This window comes from Periplaneta americana, chromosome 16 (genome assembly GCF_040183065.1).
Source record: "Periplaneta americana isolate PAMFEO1 chromosome 16, P.americana_PAMFEO1_priV1, whole genome shotgun sequence".
In the NCBI taxonomy this organism is placed as follows: Eukaryota; Metazoa; Arthropoda; class Insecta; order Blattodea; family Blattidae; genus Periplaneta; species Periplaneta americana.
The window spans coordinates 141,431,986-141,457,790 of record NC_091132.1 but is presented as its reverse complement, the minus strand read 5'-3'; the positions used below and the strand labels follow the sequence as shown (position 1 = coordinate 141,457,790).

The following is a 25,805-nucleotide window of genomic DNA, read 5'->3' as shown; positions in this document are numbered from 1 at the left end:
TTGGTCAGATCAAAGCTTGAATATGCATCTGTAGTATGGAACTCTATTACTTCCACTGACTCGGCTAAGCTAGAGAATATTCAAAGAAAATTTATTTCACTGTGTTCTTATAGATTTTTTACCTAATTTTGATGATTATAAATATGAGATTAACTGCAAATATTTTAATTGTTGTAGTTTATTTGCCAGACGTCAAGATCTTGATTATTTATTTTTTTGTAAAGTTCTTAAGGGTGATATTGATTGTGAATCTTTCCTAAGCAATATCAGTGTTCGTTTTCCTGCTAAGGGTTTAAGATTTCATAAAATGTTTTACAATAGAAATTCTAAATCACTCTCTCCGGTCTGCAGATGTATAAAATATGCTAATTTGCATGAATCTAACTTGGATCCATTTAATGTGTAGTATATACTTTGAAGTTTTATATCAGTTTTGATTTATATCTTTTGTTTAAATATGTATTTTAATATTATTCTCGCTACCTTTTATATCATTTTGTTGTTTATTAATTTACTTGATTCCACCCCTTCATTTTCAAATACAATTACTTCTAATCACATTGTGCTATGTAGTTTAGTCATCCATTTTATTCCGTCTATTCAATGTCATTATTGTCGTTGTATTATAATCTTGTACATCTTTATAATACTGTGTTATATGATTCCATTCTTCATTTATGATTCCATTATTTCATTTGTAATTATCATTTTGATTAATTGCCATTAATTTAATTATTTCTTTGTACTTTTATTGTAAATTATTGCTAATGTTTTTGTTATATTCTTTGTGCTGAACTGTAATTGGCCTCTGGCTGTTGTACAGCACATTAAATTAAAGTAAAATAAAAAAAATAAAGAAATAAATTATTATTATCAGTTATCACTATCATCATTGCTATCTCTGTTTTTCTTTCTTTTTTTTTTTTCTTGTATTAGCTCGATGAGAGCTCTGTAGTGTTTTTTTGACCCTGTTGACCCTCTATAGGGCTTTAATTTAATTTGTGGTATTTTCACCAGCATCTGTATTTCTTTTTTGTATTTATAGGCCTATGTGCTATCTGGTGAGATGGAAGAGAAGGCCTTACGGCCTTAATCCTGTCAGATTAAATAAAATAAAAAATAAATAAAAAAATGAATTAGTTATTACGATTCCGGTGGTTAATGTCAGCCCAATCCCTTACTGACATGGATGGGGAACAATAATACGTAAGACGTTTTATGAGGCATGCAAAAAAAAAATAATTGGGTTCTCCACTTTAAATAAGGATCAACTAATCTCAAGATTTGAGGTGTATCTGATCCTTGTATTAGCTTGTCATTCTATAATTCTCACTTAGATTACCGCAGGAAGTAATGCTTGAAAACGTATCACATTTCAATGTACAAATACACAAGAGACGCGAATTTCACAATATCCGATATCGTGAACAACACGCTCCACTGCACCGGAAGTGATACCACGAAATACAACTTCAGCTTTATGGAGGTACAGTATACAACAGGGATAGCAAATTCTCACACGCCGACATCCTGGCGAACAATGCAGAAACGACTGAGCGGTTCTCGAGCCTGGCGGAAGGACAAAATGTGGCTTCGAAATGACAGCTCGTAATTTTAATTTTCGTTTGCCACAAATAAAATCATAGATCATAGTACTATTAAAAGGAAAATACTGTGAAATCAATTTCTTGAATTTCCACGTTCTAACAAGAATTAGACAAGCTTCCGGGATCACTTATTTATATAATAAAATTGAGAACCTAACATTCCAAATGTGGTAAGTGCCAAAAACAATTATCTGAGATATTGATGAAAAATTCACTGCGAAATGCATGTTGAGATACCTACAACACCGTATTTTGGCACACGAATGAGTCACTTTCAGTTGAGCTATGACAAAGACAATTTAGTATGATATTCTCATATGGATGTTTCTTCCTTACACTGAATAAAATGGAATTTCAAAAATTGGCACTTAGCATATTTAGAATGTTAGGTCTTCAATTGTTTAAGAGAAAATTTAGAGACTTAAAATAAAGAACAGAAAACCAAAAATATACAAAGCTCAGAATGACAAAGTTATTAGTAGCGAAACAATTCTAGTTTATCTTTGGCTAATGTTCCTAACTTCTTTCCTTCCCATTTCTTCCAGTGAGTTTTCATGGATCGGAGAGCAGTGCCGGACCGATATTAGGTTAAGAAATTCATATCACAACCAGTCAAGTTTGTCTTTTTTGCTATCGTTCCTTGTTATCTTGTTACTTTACACTTGCGATTAACGCGGCAATTTACATATCAGTGTATTTCTCAATGTTTATTTATTATAAATATGGTTACTACTTCTTTCCTCAATGCAGTGTTTTACTGTGAAACATGTTCTCACTAAATTACTACGCGACAATTTTTCAATTGGCGGGCATGCCAACATAATTATGAAGTATAAAATCGTACATGTACTCTGATTTCACTGCACCATCACAATTATGCTTTGTTGCAACAGTGTTTGCCTTTACAATCATGCCACCGGCAGTGACGATGACACTGTGCCAGTATTGCATATAGTAAGACCTATATTACACTATGAAATTTCTGTGTCACAGAATGCGATAACATTTTTTACCAAATATATACAGGGACATCATTTTATTTTTACTAATATTTCTAATATTAACCTGGCTATACCTTTGGACTAACGGTTGAGAACCGGAAACACCGTTTGCTATCCCTTTCCACGACTGGAATTTCGATATTACTGGCGTAAAATACAAACAAATTATTTTACTAGGTATAGGAGGGAAGAAAAGTAGTTCATCCATTTACGTAAACTAGGGAATATCGCGATTTTGAGTTTGATAATTTTCATTAGGTTTTTGTTTAATCAAAATACAGTACCGTAGTTTCCCCTAACTATGGTCCACATTTGTCACATTTTTCTTGGTATATTCAATACTATTCATCCAGATTAAGTGAAATTTTGGCTTCGGACTCTTGTAAGTGTATATTAAATAAATATTGACATATGTGTTGGAAATTGTTTAATTACAAGTGTTGAAAAAATAATAAGCATTGGTACATAGTTGTATTCTGAGTTGCCCAACTATGGTCCACTTATATATTCATGCTTGAAAGCAATAATGGACTATAGCTGGATCTGTAATTATTCGTAAATCAATAAATAGAGTTTCTAATTTACGGGTAGAAACATAATCGAGCAAAGAAATATTAAAAATAAATGAAAAGTACATGGATTCTTTTTATTAGTACACATTGCATAAACACACAATAAAGAAGTGAAATCTGAAAGTAATTTTCCTGCAATAATGAACAACTACACTCACCGGCAAAAATACCGGGCCACCTAAAGTTTCTCAATTTTTTTTTATGAGGTGAGAATCAGAAAACCCATGATGAAATAAAGAAAACATTGCTTCCCAGAAAAAAAAACTCTTTTTTATTATCACTTGCGCTATTATTTTTAACGCCAAACAATGGATATAATTAAAAGGTGTAATAACTTACAAATTGTTTCAATTTTCTTCCAAATGTTCAACTGATTTTGTGGCCACCCAGATGTTACTAATAGTGGATATTCCCTCCCCTCAGTAATTGCCGCTTCTTACTATACATGAAACAATAGCTCCATTGTTCTTCACTTCCAAAACTTTTCCTGGCCACAATTCCTCCTCATAAGTAACTACCATATAACTATGTGCCTTTAGCATTATTTTAACAGATTTCGTCTTCTTTTCCACATCTGACTCACTGTCTGTAAATATGGAGAGTACACCGGAAACATCATAATCTGTATCCAATTCAATTTCATCGCTCTCATAGTCACTTACAGGGACGGTTGTGATCTTTCTACCTTGAAGTTTTCGTTTTACCGGACCATTATTCGTGCTAGTACCATTGATGCTGGAACAGCCTGCTTCTTTATTTATTAGACTATAATGTTAAATGGTGTTTTAGAATATACTGATACACCATATTTGCAGAAGTAAATAATCAAATTGTTCACATTTCATTAAAACAAATATTTCAAAATGAAATACAACTATGGTCCACGAAAAATTGTGGTACATAGTTGAGGACTGATTTCTATCCTTGAGGTTAAATATTTTTCACGCAGAGTCCTTAACCTCTGCCAGTGTAATTATTACGTGAAAGTAAACACTATATAGCCAGATTTAATTGTAAAAAGAATCATACATCTATAACTTACCAGTTCTACAGAGGAGAGCTTAATAAAACAGACAATCACAAACTGAATGATTTCGTGTCTTCACTAATTCAATAGAACGATGCACGCTGACCTTGTCAAGAATCCATATCATTGCCACGTGTAATGGTAGATAGAAGCATCTATGGGGAACATAATTACATCATAGTGGCGCCTTAAATGGCAAACGCCGAACTCTTGGAGGACTAAGTAGCAAATAACGCGTTTTGGACCATAGTTGGGTGCCTGGACCATAGTTATGGGAAATTACGGTACTGTAATCATAATATGGATATTTAAACACATTTTTGAAAATGGTGGCCGTTCATTTCGATACAGGCTTCAGTTCTTTTGTGCATATTATCGCACTATAGACTATTGTACCTAATTAAAATTATCAGTTTCGTCCTTCGTACTAGTAACTCATGTTGAAATAATTCTGTACCTACTCTATGAAAGAGTACCTTACGTATTGTAAATTCAATCTTCACTTCTGCCCGATCCGAAAAGATAAAATTACTGTACTGTCCGTCCAAGTGGTTTTGTCGCAGCGTCGTGGAAAGGGGCAAAATGACTTAGCAATTAATTACTTAAGTTATTTTAAACAGTTGCATAATATTACGTAGGCGTCATTTTTATAATAGAAAAGATAAAATTACTGTACTGTCCGTCCAAGTGGTTTTGTCGCAGCGTCGTGGAAAGGGGCAAAATGACTTAGCAATTAATTACTTAAGTTATTTTAAACAGTTGTATAATATTACGTAGGCGTCATTTTTATAATAGAAATTAATGTTTTCAGAAAAGAGCTAAGACAGCCGAGCCACTAGCCTTTACAGAGGGGCGAGCAAAAGCGGGTGGGGGGAAACCAGGATGCGACGTAGACAAACGGACGACAGTACCTGTGCGAAAATATGATTCAATATTAAAAGCTCTTTCGTCATTGGAAAACGCGAACATATTTCTGGAACGTACTATACTCACTAACTCAGTCTGTTTACTATGACCGTAAGGCGACTTCGACTGCATACGTGGTCTTGGTTCTGTGTGGAGGATGGTTTGAAGTTTACTAGTAGAGGGGATGGGAGTGAAGTACATTCAAAAACTCAGGTACAATAAAAATTGAAGTAAAAATAAAATGATGTCCCCGTATGATCAAATGTAAGATTTTGAGTATATTACACATTGCCAAAGCTTTTATCATATCTTTCATCACAGTTCTAATAACGGATCCATAACAGTTCTATGCTTATTGCAACTGTAAATACAGTAATGTATATTGCATTAATACTGAAGAAGAAATCAGAGAAAAAACGTATTTCGTCGGCTTAGACTTAGAGTGTAAACCGCTAACTAATAAAAACGAAATTTTACGGGGGAAACAAAAGACTGGATATAAATTAACTCTGAAGCTTTAGAAACAAATCCAAAGTACAGACTTGGTCCTAAAGTTTCAGAGTTAATTTGTACTCAGTTTTTTTGTTTCCACTGTAAAATTTCCTTTTTGTTAGTTAGCAGGTTTATACTCTAAGCTGACGATTTGGGTTAGAGATTGAGGTAGGGAGAAAAGATACAAAAGGAATCCATCAAACTCTTATTCAGAGAACTTCAGTATGAAGATGTGAAGTCCTACATACCGTATTTACTCGCGTAATTTGCGCACTTTTTAATCTATTTTGGCTGTTTGAAAAATTGGGGTGTGTAAAATATGCGAATTTTTTAAATTAGACTTCTTGATCTGGGTTTTATTCAAGCATATAGTAATTAAGAATACAGTACTTTTCTCACCTAAAACTACTGGTAATCTTAAATTATAAGTAATAATTAAATTGGGTATATGACAATCATAATGAATGCAAAGTACATAGCAGACGTAGGATTCTCAATAGGTAGACTTTAATTGAGCACATTGTACGAGTTTATAGGCCTATACAGTAGGTGGTTGATCGATGCATTCTTCATGTTGCAGTGAGAACTGCACAATACCTGTTAAACAGTAAAACTTGTCACAGTCACCGCCCTTAGGGGTAATTTACAAGGACAAGCATCAGTGTTCAAGTAACGTTATTTAGGGTTTCTTTGTGAAGCAGAAAGTTGAGTTGGGTACTGGTCAATGAACAATGCCGAGGAATGCAAGTATTGGCAATGGAATTTAGTGAAGGAAAATTCATACTACACTGAAAAAAAGATTGTACGTGCGGAAAATACACGGAGCAAAATTAAAGTTCAAAGAAATCCTTTAAAATTTGGGGTGCGTAAAATATGTGGTGCGCAAAGTACGCGAGCAAATACGATATACTTAGTATTTAATAATGGATGATGGAAACATTTCATGTGACTCATAATGTAATATTAGGCTAAACGTTTTATGGTTTTAACAGACCATGTGTACTTAATGGACGCCATTTTCTTTCTTCTCAGTCACAGATTTTATCAAAGGTATGATGATGACCATAACTTTTATTACAGAACTACGTCACAGCGAGATGTGTTCAAATATGCTATATTACACTGTAAAAAATGTTATCATCTATATTTTATCAAACTTCTGTGACAAAGAAATTTGATAGTGTAATATAGTCCTAAGCTTGGCATAGTACAGACACAGTCATATGAAAATCAATTGGTACTGAAAATCCGGATGCATGCATACATGCATACATACATACATACATACATACATACATACATACATACATACATACATACATACATACATACATACATACAGAGTGGGACTTAAGTAGGAATCATCAGAGAGAAAGTTAATTCGAATATAAACATATACTTTTCTGTTTCACGTGCATAGGACTATACTGTACTGTAAACCTATATTATTATCTTGATCCTATCCTAGTCAATATGCACAAATGAAGTCAACTCAATTACAAAAAGACTGGCAGAAGAATTATTCTGCACTTCTTTCACCGAATATTTAAATGTGCAATATAATGGTATGTACAGACTAACCTAAAAATACAATCACTGACGAAAACGTAACATAGCGTAAATTAGGGTCTGTTGGACAGTCGGGCATGTTGGACACTTTGTACTTTAACGTGTTTTTCATGTTGTATGATTTATCCGATAAGCAGGTTGTAATACAATGTTAAAATTGAAATATACCGTCTATACTTATCTAGTAAGTATAGACGGTATATTTCAATTTTAACATTGTACTTTAACGTGTTACCTCGCCACTTGTGGACACCACATTCTGCTAGAAGTACATGAAGGAAGTAGCCACGAGTGGGGCTACTTCTGTCGTGTACTTCTAGCAGAATGTGGTGCCCACAAGTGGCGAGGTAACACGTTAAAGTACAAAGTGTCCAACATGCCCGACTGTCCAACAGATCCTAATTTACCCTATATAATGGCTTTTAAAGGGAAGGAGTCAGTGAGATCAAAAATTGTAATTTTATGACGAGTTTTTAAAGCAAACATCACATTTTAAATGTATGAGTTGGAAATTCTCTGATAATGATATTCAAATAAAATTAGTAATAAAAATTCTCACGACTGGACCACATTAGGAATTAGGAAATAAGAAAAGTGAAACTTGAACCTGTAAATGAACAGATAATAAAATATAAAACTACATGGAATAAACATCTGAAACGAAAGAACAGCGGTCACCTTACAAAAGCAATATGGCAATATCGACCACGCCGTACAATAAATTTAGGGAAGGCCGAGAAAACGATGGAATAGGTTTACTGAGCCGGAATAGGCCAGGAGGTCTAACCCATGATGATGATGATGATGATGATGATGATGATGATGATGATGATGATGATGAGGACGACGACGACGACGACGACGACGACGACAGCGACGACAGCGACTACGACTACAATTAAAGGAAAGAAGTTCGACGTGATGTTGAAAGTTATTTGTACAAGTTCAAGCATAACGGGGTTAAGCCTCATTTTTGTCTTTTTGCTGGAAACGTTCTGTAAATGCAAGTCATCTATCCAAAAACATATACAGGGACATGATTTTATTTTTACTTCAATTTTCATTGTACCTGAATTTTTTAATGTACTTCACTCCCACCCCCTCTACTAGTAAACTTTCAACCGTTCTCCACACAGAATCAAGACCGCGTATGCGGTCATAGTAAGCAGTACTGAATTAGTGAGTATAGTATGTTCCAGAAATATGTTCCTGTTTTCCAGTGACGAAAGAGCTTTCAATATTGAATCATATTTTCGCACAGGTACTGGGCTGTCTCAGCTTTTTTCTGAAAACATTAATGTCTGTTAGGAATTGGACGTCTACGTAATATTATACAACTATTTAAAATAACTAAAATAAAAGGATCTCATTAAGTAATTAACTGGCAAGTGATTTTTCCCCCTTTCTACGACCCTGCTACATAACCACTTGCACGGACAGTAAATAGCATGTCTGAGTAATTTTATCTTTTCGGATTTTATCTTTTCGGATCGGGCAGAAGTGAAGATTGAATTTACAGTACGTAAGGTACTCTTTTATAGAGTAGGTACAGAATTATTTCAACATGAGTTACTAGTACGAAGACCGAAACTGGTAATTGGAATTAGGTACAATAGTCTATAGTGCGATAGTATGCACAAAAGAACTGAAACCTGTATCGAAAATGTGTTTAAATATCCATATTATGATTATTTTTCAATTTAATTCCACTCTCTATATTGTACGCTAATGTGCTGTAGACAGTATATTATACACTGCATCATGAATGGATAGCTGAATTCGTGAGTAACAACACTTATTGTTAACACAGTACTGTATTTTGATTAAACAAAAACCTATAATGAAAATTATCGAACTCAAAATCGCGATATTTCCTAGTTTGCGTAAATGGATGAACTACTTTTCTTCCCTCCTATACCTAGTAAAGTGATTTGTTTTTATTTTACGCAAGTATCATCGAACTCCAGTCGTGGAAGGGGGTAGCAAACGGTGTTTCCGGTTTTCAATCCTTAATCCAAAGGTATAGCCAGGTTAATATTAAAAATGTTAGTAAAAATAAAATGATGTCCCTGTACGTTGTCGAGAACTAACATCATGACTTGGAACTTCGTGTGATCACAAGACAGGAACATGTGCACATGCAATCTCTTATAGAGCCTATTCAAAAGACCTGCTGAGGATATTGAAATACATCGCGATCGAACTGAACAAAGTTGTCAGCAGATGCAGGAGACAAGACAATTTATAATGTAACGTTCAGGTCCCGAAGGAGCCATTTTGAATACCGCTTGCGAAAGGCAAGCAAGAAAAAAAAAACTGTACTTCAACAAATCATCTATTTATATAAACTTGCTGATAGATTTTTGGCCGTCTATTAATCCTCCAAAAGTTTCCTACTCGTTAAATTGCATTCTGTCATTCTGCACATGAGCTATTCCATCTCAAATCGACCGAAATATAGAGAAAATTGACCTTACAATTTCTAAATACAATAAAACTTTTTTGTACGTAGATAACTGTGATAAAATGCTTTGTGCAAAGTTTGAGGCATCAGAACTTCATAGTGTTTAAATTAAGAATATTTAAATTCATTGTATTTTCATAAAATTAGTAATTTTAAACTATTGTAGCTCCGAAACCCTATCACCCAATGATCAAAATCAAGGTTTATTTTGATACTGAGAAATTAAAGTTTATATTGACATGTAAACAGATTTTCTTACTTTTTATGGAAATGGAGAAATTTAGATTTCTCCTCATTAAGACGCCTTTGCCTAGGAAAAAATATTTAAACAAAATATATAGTTAGATTCCGCATTGAAAGTACAAATAAACACATACATATTTACTGATGGCACGTTGATAAGAAAGTATTGAAAATATCAAATAAAGAAAATAAATAGTACGCGCGTGAAGTAACCAGCTGACTGTGAGGCGGGAGCTAGCCGAGGCAAGCAAGTCCAGGAGACATAAACACGTGATATGTCGTCTAGCAGTCATGGCTGTGCGAGCTTTATCCGAGGTTTTCATAAACACAGGAGTAAAATGACGACCAACGCTCGCTTATCTTCAGCTCTCGGCCAATGCGTGCGGTACTGCGCCGTTCAAGTCTAGGCGTGTGAAAATAATCTATTTAATACCCTGGAAACTTATTGCCGTGCCACTAACAAAACAATGCCGAATCCCTCTTAATAATGCAAGATTTTTCCCAATAATTTTTTTTTACATTTTTACAAATTGGCAAAAAGCCTAAAAGTAAGTAAAATCAGATTATCTGTCTGTCTGTGTACAATAAAAATAAGGATTACTTCTTAACATAACCTACCAAATGCCAGATTCAAAATAAGCTCTCGTTCAATGTTCTGCAGTAAATGGTTCCAGAGTTCTGAGCGCTGAAAGAGGCTTATTTTTATAAAATACGCTAAATTTGTCGCTCAATAATACGAAAACCGTTTGACTTTCGATAGTATATTTTTGAAAATGCACCTTGTATAAATAGGGGAAAAATTAGAGTATAAAAAAATGCGAGGTTTTTTACTGATCGATGTCATATGGAATAGCCAACATGCCCTATAAGACGCACAATATAATATAAGCTTATCATTATTTCAGAGATTTAATTCACCTCAAACAAATGCTCTTTATCGAGACAGAGAGAGAGAGAGAGAGAGAGAGTGAGAGTGAGAACTGATGACATGTCTACGTGCTTTCTTTGTACGGAAAGCACTGCACTCCCTATTTCCTCCACTTTTAGTTCATCTTTAAAAAAAAAAAAAAAAAAAAAAAAACAGGCGCGAATTCCCTTCCTTTTCACCTCTACACGTAAACAAGAAAGTTTTCTATCGCAACTGGCACTGCATACACTTAACTTCAATAAACAGAATCCTGAACAAGTATGTTCTCTTAACGTAAAACACATTCAAACTTTTCTTACTTGGTTATTTACCGACGCTGTATCAACTACTAGGTTCCCTTGAGAATTTTTTTAGTAGGTTATTTTATGACGCTTTATCAACATCTTAGGCTATTTAGCGTCTGAATGAGATGAAGGTGATAATGCCGGTGAAATGAGTCCGGGGTCCAACACCGAAAGTTACTCAGCATTTGCTCATATTGGGTTGAGGGAAAACCCCGGAAAAAACCTCAACCAGGTAACTTGCCCCGACCGGGAATCGAACCCGGGCCACCTGGTTTCGCGGCCAGACGCGCTGACCGCTACTCCACAGGTGTGGACTTCCTTGAGAAGTAGGATGTTTGTAATGCCTACTATTACTATATAGAAAGGGTGAATTTTCACCCGTACCATTTTCTTTTTTTAATTTTTGTGTAAATGAACTTCAAAACTTCTGTAAAACATTTGTAGGCATGTTAGAAAAAGTTTTATACTTTACAAATGTTTTTATGGTAAAATAATGAAATTTTACTATCGAAATTTATTTTTATTATGAACATAAATTATTACACTTTTCACGATGTTAAGTTGCTCATTAAACATAAAAAATTGTATGAATTTGGTTTTATGCAATTATATTTGCTGTTTTTTAAAACAATAATCAGTACCTACCTATGAAAAAATTTTAAATCTAACACAATAATGGTGCTAAGTGCTTGCACAATTTCACTTGCAATTTTTGTACAGTAGCTCTAGGTTCATTGTAATATACAGTATACGAACGAATGACACTTTGCATAATAAACAGCATATTTACTGCACAGTTTTGAAGAGCACGAAGAACTTTATGTTCAAACAAACAAACAAACAAACAAACAAATAAATAAATAAACCAATAAAGATGCTAAGTGCCGTCATCATCTTCAATATGGTCTTCTTTTTATTTTAGTTGGTTATTTAACGACGCTGTATCAACTGCGAGGTTATTTAGCGTCGATGAGATTGGTGATAGCGAGATGATATTTGGCGAGATGAGGCAGAGGATTCGCCATAGATTACCTTGCATTCACATTACGGTTGGGGAAAACCTCGGAAAAAACCCAACCAGGTAATCAGCCCAAGCGGGGATCGAACCCGCGCCCGAGGCTATGGTCTTCTTCCACATGATCGTCAACAAACTCTATAAATTGTGGTTGTTCCTTCTCTCCCACGTTTACATTCTCTAAATTCAACAACTCTTCTTTCAACGTCTTACAAATTTGGAAATTATCCAGTACTTGGTTATTACAATCAGCCATTTCCACTCACTAAGTTTATAAATATTAGGAAAAGTTAGTTACACTATTACTAGGATGAGTGAAAATTCACCCATCAACACCAAACACAGCCAACACTGCAGCACGAAACACCTCTTTCTTCACGGATACTCACTCAGCACTGAACTTCTTGAAAATACCTGAAAGCACAAGTCTGTGTGGAATGCTGTTATCTAGTGGGAACCGTCACAGAATACCATTGGGTGAATTTTCACCCATCCTAGTGTTTAAGGGTTAGCGTCGATGGAACTGGTGATAGTGAGAAGGTATTTGGAGTGATGAGGTCGAAGATTCGCCATAGATTACCTGACATTCGCTTTACGGTTGGGGAAGACCTCGAAAAACTCCCAATCAGGTAATCAGCCCAAGCGGAAATCGAACTTCCATATTATAGCCCTGATTTGAACATCTAGTGAGTTCCATCTTTTCATTCATATGAAGAAGTGGCTTGCATGACAGAGCTTTGACGATATCGAAGAGTTGCAGTGCAGCATCGTAAGCTGGCTTCAGTCACACGCGGGAGATCTTTATGACTATGGTATTCAAAAGCTCATTAAATGTTTAAAAAAAAATGTATCAATTTAACTCACTGGCACAAATCAGTTTCCATAAACATTTTTTATTAATTTATTGACAACTTACGGAACGTCTGTTCGCTTGGGAGAAGAGACATACGTATTTCTCTCATTACAATAATTTCATACAGAAGAAAATCAAATCGACATAAACCAGTGTGCAGACAGTTTTTTTTTCCTTCTCCTGTAAAATTACCAATTTTTACTTGTGCCACTTTTCCCGAGCACTACAGAATTTCAAGCTGTTGTAAACAAACCTTGTAATCATATTGTCATTTTTGTTACAATAAAACCGATGGTACTTTATGAATAGCCCTCATATAATTATTCTAAGTTATCAGCACTTGGAGAAATTTCCACATTATGACAATGACTTGACTAAGCTTCCATTTATAACCGGAATACTAATGTGTAAGTGAAGATTAACAGTAATAATACACAGTAATAATAGGCCTAATAATACTTACTTACTTACTGGCTTTTAAGGAACCCGGAGGTTCATTGCCGCCCTCACATAAGCCCGCCACTGGTCCCTATCCTGAGCAAGATTAATCCAGTCTCTATCATCATATCTCACCTCCCTCAAATCCATTTTAATATTATCTTCCCATCTACGTCTCGGCCTCCCTAAAGGTCTTTTTCTCTCCGGCCTCCCAACTAACACTCTATATACATTTCTGGATTCGCCCATACGTGCTACATGCCCTGCCCATCTCAAACGTCTGGATTTAATGGTCCTAATTATGTCAGGTGAGGAATACAATGCGTGCAGTTCTGTGTTGTGTAACTTTCTCCATTCTCCTGTAACTTCATCCCTCTTAGCCCCAAATATTTTCCTAAGCACCTTATTCTCAAACACTCTTAACCTATGTTCCTCTCTCAAAGTGAGAGTCCAAGTTTCACAGCCATAAAGAACAACCGGTAATATAACTGTTTTATAAATTCTAACTTTCAGATTTTTTGACAGCAGACTGGACGATAAAAGTTTCTCAACCGAATAATAACAGGCATTTCCCATATTTAATAGGCCTAATAATAATAATAATAATAATAATAATAATAATAATAATAATAATAATAATTCGTTCGTCATATCACATCCGTGCTGTAAGTACAAAGAGCAAATGGCTTTTAGACAACCCGGAGGTCCATTGCCATCCTCACATAAGCCCGTCATGGTCCCTATCCTGAGCAAGATTAATCCAGTCCCTAGTATCACAACCCACTTCCCTCAAATACATTTTAAAATTATCCTCCCATCTACATCTCGGCGTCCCCAAAGGTCTTTTTCCCCTCAGGTCTCCCAACTAGCACTCTGTATGCATTTCTGGATTCACCCAAACGTGCTACATGCCCTGTCTATCTCAAACGTCTGGATTTAATGCTCCTAATAATGTTAGATGAAGAAGAGCAACACTGGACATTAAAATATGACAGTTACGGCCGTTGGTTTATGGGTAAAGGATTATATGTCCTCTCTCTCCCTGTCTCTCTTAAGTTCTACGATTAACAGAATATGAGTACCGAAAACCATCAAACTTCTCTTTTATCTCATTTCATACAAGGCTGTGAATCGTACAAATATTTATATAATTCGTACTTACCTTTATCTACTATTGATTATATTTAATGGCCGCATTCATGTCACTATAAACACCCGGATACTCTGGAGTCTGCGATGTACTGTGAACAAACAAAATATTGCTTATAAATGCACAATTAATATAAAACCGTCATTATTTATCAATCATATTAAAACAATGGCGTGCACAAGTAGCAATATACGTAAAAATATACGTTGATTATCACTGTAAAAAAAGGTACGGAAGCTTGTAAAATTACGCTGAAAACGAGTAGAACACAAATGGAGTTGAATTAACGTTTCCGAACATCCCTAGATACTAATTCTTATCACTCAATAATATGAAGTTTTAACAATTGATGGATCTTGTAGATTACGGTGTACCCAACTGTAACTCTGTACGGAGGTCAAGGTATTATGTTTGAAGTCCACCTGTGGCATGATCTTTGTTCACAGTCATTGTGATTTCTATGATATTTTAAGTAAATCTCTATAAATCGAACGGCTAGACAGCTAAAGCATCGGTTTCCCATGCCGGAGACCAAGGTTCAAATCCGGAACAGTCAAACTGAAATTCGTGGACAAAAAATATATTTCAATCAGATTTTTCGAAAAGAGTAGGCTACTGCCGTTTCCCTTGTTGGTATCTTAACAAAACTATGTTATAAATAAGCATTATTACTTTTCTACAACATAACTCTAATTCATTATTACTTTTCTACAACATAACTCTAATTCCCAAGGTGCACCAGGACTACATTAGAACCACTTTATATGAATGGTCAAAACAGGTGAGAATCACAGTATCAGAGATGCATAAAAGCCAACAAGTTTTAAGAATGATCTGGATAAAGATTAAAAGTAGTTTCCACCACCAAAGTATGAAGAAATGTACACAGGCCCTACCTAGGGTTTCCATACATTAGTTCAATGAAATCAAGATATGATACTTAATCTTATACAGTATGGTGACTTGGAACTCGTACCATAGGGATTTCAAAGCTAAAATTTATATTTTGTTACCTTAGCTCCCCTAATTATTATTGAAGAAGATGTCATTAAAGTTTTCTGTAGAGAAAAAAATTCTGCGTTCAATCATACAATTAAAAACTATCTTTGACTGGGATAAAAAATCTAAAAAATAATACTAAATACTCCCGCCACAGACACAGAAACTGCACTAATTTTTAATTCATGCTAATCATAGTTGGCCATGAATTAGCAAAAACAATTGAATGCAAAGATATTCTTGTTTATGGTTCATTTGTTAATCTGATAAAATGTATTCCATGAAAAAAAAGTTTTCAAATTATTAAGTAATATTATACTGGAAACTGTGCACGTAGAGAAAGCAACAAGATATCAAATATGCAGCTAGCAAATGTGAGACGAAGTTTTGTAATAGTCTTGATTTTTGTTTAGCAGCAAATGGAGGTCTATTTGAACATTTGTGATTCACTGATTTACCATGAAATAATGTAAACATCGATATTTTCACTGTTAGGCCGGTAACATATTACAGGGAGAGTTATGAACTGTGTAATATGTGAACACAGCTTAGCTTACCCTAACGTCTTCACATTACAGCGAGAAATATGTTGCTACACAGTGGAGCCATCTCTGTATAAATAATTAAAAAACTAATTTTGTTACGTCATACGGAAGGCAATTTGATCAAAGACCGTCTATATAATACTATACAAGGTCTTTGCGTTTGATATGCGCTGATAGAAATAAAGTTACATAAATTTGAACATCTGACTTTCTATTAAGAGTTCAATTTCATTCACGTAATAAACATTTTATTGGCTACAATTAGGTTAGGTTACCTGTGGGGGCGGGAAATACGGGTGGTGGTATAGCTATGTTTTCGAAAAATCGCTAGCCCAAAAATGTCAGCTATGCCTTATTTCGAACGTTATTCCGTGCTAAAGGAAAGCATTTTCTGTAGCTCGACAAACGCATTACATATTTCTCGCTGTAGTGTTTTACGGGCCTTAATCTGTATTAAAAAAAATCAAATTGTTGTCACATTCGTTTCCCCTTTAAATTTAATCATAACTGATTGGATCCTAAATTAGCTTGTTTTAAACACAAGTATCAGTTATCCAATACTCACTTCAATTAAGATTTCTTTAAAAATGGTTATAATTACTTTACAATTTTAATTAATTCCAAACACATTCATAATCAAAATATGAATTTAATAAAATAGATAGATGCAGAATTTTTTTATTTACAAAAAACTTTAATGACATTTTCTTCTATAACAATTAGAGGAGCTAATACAACAAAATATAAATTTCAGCATTGAAATCTCTATAGTGCGTGTTCCAAGTCACCACCCGGTATGTGTAAAAGTCTATGTGGTATGTATTTATGTATGTGCTGTATGTATTCTATACAAATCTACACGCTTTGACCGATATTTGTCAAAGTTTTCACATTTCATCTTCATGACCACGGGAAAAACATAGGCTACAATAAAATTGGACAAATTAATATTAAATTATTTTAAAAAGTAAAAATACCATCAAACACGCCTATATAATATTAAAACAGCACCTTCTACAGTCAATTGTTTCTTATTTCTGTTAAATTCAACATCGACTTCTATAGGGCCGTGGGAAAAATAACACAAAATTGAAAACATTATGAAAGCTAAAATCTAAAAACTCCATGCAGTAAGTAGCAATGACACAGTCAAAGACCACGTTTTGAGTTTCTCGATACAGTTATAGGAAGTGAGCAGGCTGTGATTTATCCAGCTGTATTCTTAAACAACAAGAAATGCCACCGCGTACTTAATATTGAATCATAAGTAATACTACTGCGAAATGCTGACCTACCAAAATTATGAAATGGAACAGTTGGTTTGAAATAACTCATGCAAAACGTAATAGAAGCGACAATATTAACTGGTAAAACGATGGATGTTTTATCTCACATATTTCTATGGTACACACGAAAATTCCCATGCACTTGAAGAAACAAGGCATCAGCACCGATTCTCAATCAACGTATGGGCAGGCGTTCTTGGTGATAGATTAATAAGACCATACGTGCTACAACAGAGACTTTCAGGACTTTCTTATTAACGTATTGCCTGCCTTGCTAGAGAATGTGCCATGTCAGCAGGACTACAGATGTGGTTCATGCACGATGGCGCACCAGCACATTTTCTCCGCAATGTGCGTGAACACCTGACGTTGACATTTCAGGACCACTGCATTGGTCGGGGGAGTTCCACGACTTGGCCTGCTCATTCCCCAAACCTAAATCCCCTAGACTTTTGGTTATGGGGACACATGAAAAAACCAGGTCAATTTCAAAGAGTGCGTGATTCCTTACGCCAAAGGGCAGAGGAATGCATTGCCATGAATGGACGTCAGATTGAGCACCCCCTATGAAGAAATGTTGAGATCTCAGAAAGTATGTGTTGTAGGACCAATGTTTGTTAGACATTATTTTCTTGTTTTGATGCATATTAGCACCTCCTAAAATATTGGATACTTTTTAACACCCTGTATAGTTTGATGAGTAAACTGTGAAGCTGATGTTGAAATCTAAATGAAAAGGAAAGATTATTGTAGATATATTATATTAATTAGATGTCTAATTATATTGATTGTGTGGTTAGATTTACGTGATGATTTGTATATAGATTTTATTGCAATGATGCTATCCTATATTTGGAAGCAATGGTGTATATTGTGGAACTTCATCGAAGGTTATGTAAAATGAAAAGTTATTGTAAGTATGCTATGAAGAATGTAATGGAGGTATGTTATGAGATGTGCAAAATAAACTTACGTTATTGATTTTAAGTTTATTTTGCAAATCTCATAACATTCCTAATTTTGAGTTAAAAGATGCGGAGACATCTGTAATATATGATGTAAGAATGTTATAGCAGTGTTGAATTATACTGAGTGTTTCCGAGGTGGTGTTACAAACTTTCAGGGATGATGGCGAAGGCACATGTATCAATTTGAGATAAGGAACCTTGGTCCGGAAATGACCGAATCGAAAGTTACAAGCAAAAATAGCTGTGGAAATAAAAAATAATTTTATTCCTCTGTACACCTTATTTATGTGTATTTATCTGTACATCTTACACATACTGTATTCATCTGACGTTGTTTACGTTGTCTATTTACAGTACTTACACTTACTGCAGTGCGCTGTCTGAGGGATGGCGACAGGAAACTACACTAAAGCAATGCAGATAGCGTAATGTGTAAAGGACATGGTCGGTCCTGATATGCACGTCTGTAGATAGCAGTGTATGTGTACAAGTTGCAGTGTCCAGTCGATCAGTCCTAGTGAAATGGAGGAGTACACGAGAGCTGAATAAGCAGACCTGATTTTCGAATACGGATAAGCCAATGGGAACAGTAGTCAAGCTCACAGATTGTATCATACAAGTACCCACGTAGGAGACAGCCGGCCCATACCATTTTTCCATGACTGTTTCAAAAGTTAAGGGAAGGAGGGCACGTGGTGCGAAATTACAATTCCATTTCCACACAACTATTTTTGCTTATAACTTTCGACTCAGTCATTTCCGGACCATGGTTCCTTATCTCAAATTGATACATGTGCCCTTCGCCATCATCCCTGAAAGTTTGTAACACCACCTCGGAAACATCCTGTAGTGTTAACGAGAAACGGCCAGTACATTTTTCCAAGAGAAGTCTAATTTAAGGAAGTAGCTCTCTTAAATGTAGGCCTATGGAAATAGACTTCGCTTACCATCCACCCTTGATATCTGTTGCCACCGCTCAGATTTGAATCAGGAGTCTTTGATTTAAAATAGCATAGTAGTCACACTCCGCCGAGAACAACTCACAGCATGACGTTAATATTCAAATAACAAGCATTTAACACTTGAGAGCTAAATAGTGGATAATTGAATGTCCAGAAGCGAAAGTAAACAAACTAGTACTTCGCTCCTTACACCTCATGAGGTACATAAAAGCAGAGATTAGGAAACTCAGGCCCTCCAGCAAGTGAAAAATGTATTTTCCACAACCATAAACATAAGACTAGCCAATACAGCTGAGATAACTTTTATATTTTACAAAATACTGTTACACAATTCCCAATGGTAGGTAAAAAATACGACAAAATACGAACAACCCTACTTTTAAAACAGAATCACTAAACCATAATGTAGACTGCTTTTGTGGCTCAGCGTTAGCACACTGGTCTTCCATCCAGGAGGCCAGATTTCGATCCCCAGCCTTGACGTGAAAATGGACGAAGCATACTTGCAAAGTGTCTTTTCTCGAAGTGCTCCTGTTTTCTTCTTTCATACCACCAACACTCTCAATCAACCCCTTATTGCACACCATCTGCAATAGTTAAAAACAGGCTGGGGTAGAAGTCTTCGGGTAGTATGGTCAGTCATTTGACGCTGATACAGAATTTAAGGACCTGGAGCTAATAGTCGTGGGCTTTATTAAGTACTCGGCTGAAGACGGGTTACAAGGAAGAATTGAATCGAGCAAGGTGGGATAAACGTGAGGAATCGAGTGCGATCGGGAAGTCACAAACGAAGCACGTTTCATCACTCGATTGCGAGAACTAACCTCGAACTCCTATACTTTATAATCATTGATTTTAATAAAAAAATATTTTAATGATTTGGATATTGGCCGGTTTAATTTTTAAAGTCTCAAATAATTTTAATTTTCATTACCTGAATTTTGTATTTTTCTATTCTAATGTATTCGTGTCGCATCTTTCACATTTCTTTTATAAATGATGCAGTAGTTCTTATGGTAGTTAAGAATAAGATGATCATTATTGTTCTTAATCATGAAACATTGACTCCTTTTTTAATAAGCTCACCCGATATTTTAATTCCATACACTGTTCGCAAGTTTTTTTATTTCGGATTGCTTCACAATCTTGACTCGACACCATTATTGAAATAATTCGAAATTAAAAATACAATGAATTTACTTTTAATCTCAGGGATAATGCACTTATTTACCAAGGCTCTCTTTGTAGAAATAAATTTAAATTTTTGATAAATTCAGAACTTATGATCCTCTTTTCTCTCAGTTTTTAAACTGATGTCTTGGAATTTTTCAGAGACAACGTAAACACAGGATTTCTGCATCATAATTAGACAGATCACTGATTAAAGATTCTGTCGAACAGGAAATCAATCTACTTTCATCTATAAAAATATTATCAGTGATTGTACTACTTCCAGCTTGTACTCTGGTTGGGAAACTTACTAAATATAAGTTGCATATAAAAATCTCCAACTTGCGCTCTATAAACACACAAGATAATAAAATTTGACAACAGACCACAAACTTAAACGCCACAGATTTCAATGTCTTGTTCATTACAGAAATTAGTCGTATCAGTTTTATTAACAACATGCCATATCACACAAAAATACAAGAACCCTTTTTTAAAAGACATGACAACAGAAATTAGAATCTAATACGTACAGTATTCATATACAGGCGAATATAGTATTAGTAATTTCCGTTATTTTATATGATATTCGGTAATACATAATGTTAGGTTTACGATTGTTAAATGTAAAGCAATTATAAATTCATCCGTTTTTTGTTTTAATCTCTTAATATTTTGATGAAAAATAGATACATTAATGAGTTCATGAATATTCAATATTTGAAATTTCAAAATATTCATAATTTAACTAAACCTCTTTTAAACATCTTACTGGTGACAAGTTTACCTAATAAAGGAATATTACAACTATATTTAACATAACTACCTATGATGCTATCAGTAATAAGAAGCGAAAGATGCTCATTGCCTCTACCATTCAGATGCAGTCCATGTGACGTACATTCATACTTTATTATAGGACTAACATTTCGATGGCTCAGAACCAGACTGTTCTAAGTCTAACTTTTTAGAAAAAGCTGATTTTCGTTTCATTGTGTCCCATGTCCTTGTTTGCATATCGTCGTTGTTCCTGCAATAACTCCTATGTGCAAAATATAAAATTTTTCATCCTATGGCAGCCGTACATAGGAGACTGTGAATTCTTACATTTTCGAAACAAAGAAATATAATTACATATAGGAGATTTTATTATTTGCTGTATCACTATTTAAGTTATTTAATAAAGCAAAAAATCCGAAAATCGATAAATATGTCACATAGGAGTTATGGCAGGAGCAACGATGATATATTAATCGAACAAATCTGTAAATATCCCTCCTCATAAGCATGCTATGAGGCTATTCCAAACTGTTCCATGTCCAGCTTTAAAAGTCAGAAACTTAAAATAGCACTCCTGGGGGGGGGGGGGGGGGAATCAGTAAAATGGACTTGGAACAGTCTGGTACAGTATGACGCCCAAGATCTCATCAGAGTCCGCTCAAGCACTTTCCTCTGAAGATGCGGCTTATGGTGCCTATAGAGAGACAGAAATTTCACATTGGTATGATTGTTCTTCTGAATTATGTTGCTGAGATCTTTTTAAATGTAATAATAATAATAATAATAATAATAATAATAATAATAATAACAATAACAATAAGTATTAATAATCTATTATTATTATTTATATCCAGGCTATTACCTGGTCAACCCACTGTAACTACACGATCCCTCTTCAAGAATGTTAAATCAAATTGATAAATGAAACGGTACAGTTCGTTTCGAAGAAATTAATGATTATATAGGGAATTATTTCTCCTTTTCGTTGAAATTCCATTCATTATCGACTCGGCTAGCTGACTATACAGGTAAAGAATCCCTGTATCATAAAGGATTAACGGTCCCTAGCTGTAAGACACTCTCGTTACACATAGGTGAATTTGCACAGAAGCAGTGTCAACGAAAAGTCAGTGTGAGGAGAGGTACTACTTTCACGATCTATTTAAACCGTACAATTTATAAATGAAGTAAAATATCTTAGTTTTTACCAACAGTAATCTCACTAGAGGTTTTGATTTATCTAGAGAAAATCAAAACTCGATTGGGATTTAATTGACTATTACACGATTAGAAGAAAGTATATAAAGATTAGAAGTAACGAAGTACTCCAATACAATAAAATATTAATTGACTTACGAAAATACAACTGTCTTCAAAAGTATTATTGTACCATCTCAACATTACAAATATTACGCTAGATGCATGCTAGATGGTAGTAGTGAGTTATGATTACTACAGTGACTGTAATGATTACTAGCAATGCTTTCTCGTCGAGAAGTTCTCGATCTATATCACGATGGCAGTGTTACTAGTCAAGAAGGCTTTGTTGATTCAGTTTCATTTTTATTAAAACAGTTGCATTCCACTTCAATTATCCGAATCCCAGTAATCAACGTCACTTGACAGATGATTTTCAATAAATCTTAATATTAAACATTCTCTGATACGTGACTATCCATAATATCATATAGCAGAAGCTACCGTATAACATAACCTAAATAATATACACAAGTGTTAGAAAAGTTTTAATTAACGACGATGACATAAAAAATAAACATGAATAATTTTAAAATTATTGCATGTACAATTTTCAAATTTGAATGGGGTTGGTGGTTCAATTGATGTTATATTGGACGTGTGCGTAATAGAAGTGGAACTCTTTGATGTAGGCTTACATGGAGTATTCAACTTATTCAGGATTTCCGAATGGTGCTCTTCATTTATTTGTAAATAGGATTTCATAAGATGCATAGGTATGATCAGTGATTTTTATTAATTCTTGTTCTTGAATGCCAATGCGAGTCATATTTCAAACTGCTGTGCATCGACTGGAGTGGTTTGTAATTTTTTTTTTTTTCGTCCAGACCAGAGCAGTTTCAAATGTTGGCAAACAAGGAAACAAATGCTAGGGACGCGATAAAATTGTGCGATAAGCGGCCATGATTGGTTGAAATACGTCCTTTCGTACCGTTCTATTGGTCAAAAGTAGTATGACGTAGTAAAAGTGTAATAGTCATTTATAAAGAATGGCTTTTTGTGTAACTTGTTATTTCGGTGCACAGTATATTATGTTACATACTATGTGTATTTTGAATAACAGTTTATGGAAACAAACTATACATTATCTGTTAAATGAAACGTATAAAATACCTCCATAAAGAGGAGGTGTGTCATTTTCGTAACGGCTGTATTTATTTTTTCATCCTCTTAAGAAGAATATTTCACCATCTCTGACGAAGCAATGAACTTGTTAGTACATTAATGCCAAGGTACTAATTGTAAATGCAGCCAGTCCTAAGAAAATAAGATTTTTACTGAAACTTTGTGACAAGTTAGTGTCAAGTGACTTGTTAAATGGATTACGTCAAGAAGTTGTGTCCACAAGACCTCCAAAGAAGGGTCGTTGGCATTCAAGGAATACTCTTGGGTAGTTATTTGTATGCAAGGCACCTGTTGAGAGTTCATACTTGAGCGACAATGTTTCATTCCAGAGGCTATAGGCTGGTAAAGATTCATTCAGCGCTTTGTTTGAATAGGCGTTGAGTATATTTAGAGAGACGCTCTGGGATGTAATCTAATTATACACGATAATCGATTCTAGACAACGTCGGAAACGCGAGAGTTGCTGAAAGTCCCACCGCCACCGACTATGTTCATCACCTTTAATTAGATCACAACTGTTTCTAAGTAAAGGCTATAAATGGAGCGAAGCTTTTGGATAATAAATGTCCCTGCCAGGACTCCCAGACTGGCTTCTGCACCATTATTGATTGGTATATAATGAAAGGCGATTCAAGAAGGCCGAAATTAAATTTCTGAGAAGCTGCAAAGTCACTCGTAAGAAATGGAACGAAAAACAAATACATTATACAAAGGTCCACACATACACTCACGCGAGCACACACACAATTTAATAAGCTTATGTAAAGATATTGCAAACAAAGTTAGAATTTGAAGTTGCAGCAACTTTCTTTAAAATCTTAAGTTTACTCGAAATTAGATGAAGTTCGCATTAGTAACGTAATTGGCTTTTGTTCATCCTTCTCTCTTTTTAAGTTGTAAGAACTTCCTTGATAACAGGTACTCACATATTAATTTTCTTACTTAATTTAACGAGGAAACAACAATTTCTTCACTGTTTGATTTGAATTTTAGAAATTAGTCCATTACCTATCATCCATGTTTCCGAGATCGAATATTTCACATCATCGCATACTTTTACTGAACTTCATATAGGTTAAGACAATAAACATAAAAAATCGTTACACCAGAATTTCAAATCATCATTTCGTGTATATTGACATAAGTACAATTAAATGCATGTCTTAGGCAAGATTGGCAGGCTACTAAGAAAACACGGGAATAAGACTATCTGTAAGCAGCCCACAAAGATTAGAAATTACTACGACCAGTTAAGGATGGCCTTGATCTTAGGATACCTGGTGTCTATAAAATACCTTGTGAGTGTCGGAAATACTACATTGGCCAGACGGGACGCACAATTATGGAACGCCGCAAGGAACAACAACACAGCCTGAAAACGGCCAACAAGATAGATTTCGATGTCACCATCGTCTTGGACAAGGCATCGGGTTATTGAGACTTGGTCATCAAGAAAGCCATCGAAATCCAACTAGATGGCAATAATTTCAACAGAGACAGAGCCTACAGCTGAGTACAGTGTGGAAACCTGTAATCAACAAGTTTCGACCAACAAGAACACGGCAGGCGGTAGTGACTAGTAACTAGCTCCTGATACGCTGGCAGCGGGAAGCCCTACTGAGGGCTTGTATGCCAACAACACATGGTCCCACGGCACTTTAATCCCTGAAGAAGATAGCAGAGCTAGTTATCGAAAGCTTAGAAACAACAATCCAACTCACCTGGCTGAGAATCCGAGAATTATTATTCAAAATGCAAGCCGTTTCTATATGCACATTTTTCGAACGAATTGACATAGGCCTATTGATCATGAATACTTTGCTTTGTTGTTTAGTGAACTGTCTGAAGACAGGTCGGAACCTCATAAGAGATACCTGTAAGGCATCACTCATGAGGCAACTAAGCCAGGATATGAGGTAGAGGTGTCCAGTTCCTTTCACCCTCCATTGCATACATCGCTGACTAGTAACATATTTTACTAACCAGACTTAACATGAAATAATTCTTCTCGGGTTTTCAGCCAGATGATTTGGATCGATCGCTGCTTCCAAGCTTTCGATGACTAGCTCCGCCATTTTCTTCAGGGATTGTAGGTTGGAATCTCATAAGTAGAACCGGATGTTTAGGCATTTAGTTTGGTTAAAATAGGCAGGCATATAGGCAC

The 25,805-nt window shown here is 35.0% G+C and overlaps 1 protein-coding gene across 4 annotated transcripts in view; it reads right to left on the bottom strand.

Annotated features, from left to right (window-relative positions):
- Tpst (tyrosylprotein sulfotransferase) overlaps window positions 1–25,805 on the bottom strand; it is a 1,264,187-nt gene that overhangs the window by 1,131,255 nt on the left and 107,127 nt on the right. For all 4 annotated transcript variants that reach the window (XM_069813113.1, XM_069813114.1, XM_069813112.1 and 1 more), the window contains exon 2: window positions 14,562–14,640. The gene's annotated coding sequence lies outside the window, so the exon portion shown is untranslated. The remainder of the gene's footprint in view (window positions 1–14,561; window positions 14,641–25,805) is intronic.